This window comes from Agelaius phoeniceus, chromosome 7 (assembly GCF_051311805.1).
Source record: "Agelaius phoeniceus isolate bAgePho1 chromosome 7, bAgePho1.hap1, whole genome shotgun sequence".
Taxonomy (NCBI): Eukaryota; Metazoa; Chordata; class Aves; order Passeriformes; family Icteridae; genus Agelaius; species Agelaius phoeniceus.
Window position 1 is genome coordinate 9,634,522 of NC_135271.1, and position 3,964 is coordinate 9,638,485.

General features: G+C 65.3%; 1 non-coding gene across 1 annotated transcript; it reads left to right on the forward strand.

The window, feature by feature from the left end:
* The first annotated feature begins 650 nt into the window (after nt 1-650).
* On the forward strand, nt 651-803 carry LOC129133422 (5.8S ribosomal RNA). The gene has a single exon (XR_008535968.1). It is a non-coding gene; the product is annotated as a 5.8S ribosomal RNA (ribosomal RNA).
* The last annotated feature ends 3,161 nt before the right edge of the window (nt 804-3,964 follow it).

Below are 3,964 nucleotides of genomic sequence, written 5' to 3' on the forward strand. Positions count from 1 at the left end.
GCGGTCCCATCCCGGGCCCCGCTTGTCACGTCCTCCATCGCCCTTCCCGGCCGCGTGTGGGCCGCAGAAAGGCGTGCGGGGCGGCCACGGGGGCGCTTCTCCCCACCCGGTCTTCGTGTGAAAAAGAGGAGAGCGGGTGTTGCCCCCCGGCTCAGCGCCGTACCGCCTTCCGCTGGGCGCGTGCCCAAGGCAAGGCGCCCCGGTGGTGCGACATGGCGGCAGCGGTCCCGGGAGTGCGGCCCTGGCGGTGGCTGGTTCTGCCATCCAGCAGGCCTTGGGCACTGGCGATGCCGGCTCGGGTTGTCCTGTGAAAGCAAGAGGCGGGCGGGCCGCCGCGCCGTCCCACGTTCTGGCGCGCGCCACGTGGCCCTCCACACGGAGGCCGGGCCGAGCCCGGGCGCCTGGGCCGCCTCTGAAGGACGGCATTTGTGAGGTCGGCGTCTCCACTCACAGGGGGAGGCAGTTGGGGGTGCGAGCTCCCCCGCCTCTTGGCCGGCCTTCATAGCGTAGGTTGCTCCAGTTGGTTTTTTCCCTCCCCTTCCATTTCTGTGTGCTCGTACGGTCGAAGCCAGGTGCACGCCCCCGCGTCCTTGGCACCAGAGTAACAAAAAATGGGGCCGCTCAGCGTGAGCGGTGCCCAAAGGGCAGACAACTCTTAGCAGTGGATCACTCGGCTCGTGTGTCAATGAAGAACGCAGCTAGCTGCGAGAATTAATGTGAATTGCAGGACACATTGATCTTCGACACTTCGAACGCACTTGCGGCCCCGGGTTCCTCCCAGGGCTACGCCTGTCTGAGCATCGCTTGACAATCAATTGCTGTCCAGGGGCCACCCCGGCGGCGCGGCTAAGGTCGTCTTGCAGGCCCGTCGCCCGCGGAGGTGGCAGCGGCAGCGGCGACTCCGGTGTCCCTCCAGTGCCAGGAGGGAAGGTGGTCAGGGGTTCGGCGAGAGAAGCGCTTCCCTAGGCGGCCTCGATCCCTTCCCTGCGGCCCGGTAGGCATCGTCGTCATTGCAGTTGTCATCGTCGTCGTCGTTGCCGCGCAGGGCCTTCGTCCCCCTAAATGCAGACTCGGGGAGCGCTCCGTAGCTCCCTGCTCCCGGAGCGAGCCGCTGGGGCGGAGCTTGTCCTCGCCGGGACCGTGCCAGGGATGCGGTGGCACGGCGGCCTGGGGAGAGCGAGAGACAGTGTCGAAAGGTGTCACCGAGGGCCGAGAGAAAGAGAGAGGAGGGTGAGACGGGGAGGCGAGCTGCGGGCCTTGCCCCTAGGCTCCCCCCCCATGTGGACGGCTGTTTTCGGGTGGGTACCGCAGCGGTACCGTGCCGTGCTGCCGCACGGACAGGCGAGGCGAGAGCGCCAGGGACGGGGGTTCTGACCCCTCCTCCCTTCGCCCGCCCCCTCCTCTTCTGTCGTGGTTTCAGGGCACACCAAGGGGTGCAGTCGCTCTTCTCTCTCTCCCCACTGAGGCCGTCGCGCGCGCCGCCGCCTGCCCAGTCCTCCCACGCGGGGCTGTCTCTGCCGCGCTCCCTTTTTGGTTCTCGTCTCTGAGATGGGGCTCTCCGTCTCCTCATCGCTTGCTCGCGCACACACGTGCTCGCTCTCTCTCTCCGGCTCCCTCCGGGAGTGCAGAGAAGAGAGGGGGCGGGTGGCGTACCGGGCGGGGGAGACAAGGTGGCCGTCTCTGTGCACACCCCCGTGCGTGGTGCGGCCGAGCTTTGGGCTTGTGACCTCAGATCAGATGTGGCGACCCGCTGAATTTAAGCATATTAGTCAGCGGAGGAAAAGAGACTAATGAGGATTCCCTCAGTAACGGCGAGCGAAGAGGGAAAAGCCCAGCGCCGAATCCCTGCCCCACGGTGGGGCACGGGACATGTGGCATACAGAAGCCCCCCTCCCCGGCGGCGCTCTTGGGGGACCCAAGTCCTTGTGATCAAGGCTGCAGCCTGCAGACAGTGTGAGGCCGGTAGCGGCCCCCCGGCGCTCCGGGCCCGGGGCTTCTCGGAGTCGGGTTGCTTGGGAATGCAGCCCAAAGCGGGTGGTAAATTCCATCTAAGGCTAAATACCGGCACGAGACTGATAGCCAACAAGTACCGTAAGGGAAAGTTGAAAAGAACTTTGAAGAGAGAGTTCAAGAGGACATGAAACCGTTAAGAGGAAAACGGTTGCAGCCCGCGCAATCCGCCCGGAGGATTCAACCCGGCGAGTTGCGGGGAGCCGGCGCGGGCTTGGCGGATCCTTGCCTCTGCCTCCCCTCCCTCCCCCGGGTGAACCCTGTCCGCGGGGGCTGGCCGGGGGGGGGGGGCGGGCCAGCGTGGGGACCGCCGCCTGGCCGGCAGCCGGCTCTGGCCGGGATCATTTCCTCTGCGGCAGTGCGCCGCAACCGGCTCCGGGTATGCTGGGAAGGCCTCCGGCGGGCAGGTCGCCCGGCGCCACACGAGCGGTGGTGGGTGTTACAGCCCCCGGGCAGCAGGTCTTGCTGAATCCCGGGGCCGAGGGAGAGGACCGCCGCCGTGCCCTCCTGCCCCCCTGTCGGCAGCACCATGGTGGAGGGCGTCGCTTTTCCCCCGCCCTCCCCCTCCCGGGGTGGGGGGGGTGGGGGCGGTGTCCCCACAGTGCAGCGTTTCACGCAGGGGTGCAGGGGCGGAGCCCGCGGACCCCCGGCGCCACTGTCAACCGGAGCGGACTGTCCTCAGTGTGCCCCAACCGTGTGGCGCCCCAGGGCCAGACTTGTCGGGCCGCGCTCCGGCGCCTGGGGTCCACGGCGATGTTGGCTACCCACCCAACCCGTCTTGAAACACGGACCAAGGAGTCTAGCACGTGCACGAGTCAGGGGCCGTCATCGAAAGCCCGCGGCTCAATGAAGGTGAGGGCCAGTGCGCACCGGCTGAGGTGGGATCCCAGGGCACGTGTCGCGCCTGGCAGCCCTGGGCGCACCACCGGCCTGTCTCGCCCGCCGACCCCTCACAGGGCCGGGGAGGTGGAGCGTGAGTGTCCGTGCTAGGACCCGAAAGATGGTGAACTATGCCTGGGCAGGGCAAAGCCAGAGGAAACTCTGGTGGAGGTCCGTAGCAGTCCTGACGTGCAAATCGGTCGTCCGACCCGGGTCTAGGGGCGAAAGACTAATCGAACCATCTAGTAGCTGGTTCCCTCCAAAGTTTCCCTCAGGATAGCTGACACTCAGCAATGGGCAGTTTTACCCGGTAAAGCGAATGATTAGAGGTCTTGGAGCCAAAACGATCTCAACCTATTCTCAAATTTTCAATGGGTAAGGGGGCCGGCTCGCTGGCGTGGAGCAGCGCCGTGGAATGCATGTGCTCAGTGGGCCACTTTTGGTAGGCAGAACTGGCGCTGCGGGATGTACTGAACGCCGGGTTAAGGCGCCCGATGCCAACGCTCATCAGAGCCCAGAAAAGGTGTTGGTTGATCTAGACAGCAGGACGGTGGCCATAGAAGTCGGAATCTGCTAAGGAGTGTGTAACAACTCACCTGCCGAATCAACTAGCCCTGAAAATGGATGGCGCTGGAGCGTCGGGCCCATATCCGGCTGTTGCCGGCAGTGCGATGCCTGCGGGGACAAGGCCGCAACGAGTAGGAGGGCCGCTGCGGTGCGCCTCAAAGCCTGGGGCGTGGGCCCGGGTGGAGATCTTGGTGGTAGTAGCAAATATTCAAACGAGAGCTTTGAAGGCCGAAGTGGAGCAGGGTTCCATGTGAACAGCAGTTGAACATGAGTCAGTCGGTCCTAAGCGATAGGCGAGCACCGTTCCGAAAGGGCGGGCGATGGCCTCTGTTGCCCTCAGCCGATCGAAAGGGAGTCAGGTTCAGATCCCCGAATCCGGAGTGGCAGAGATGGGCGCCGCGAGGCACCCAGTGTGCTGAAGTAACCGATCCCGGAGAAGCCAGCGAGAGCCCAGGGAGAGTTCTCTTTTCTTTGTGAAGGGCCGGGTGCCGTGGAATGGGTTTGCCCC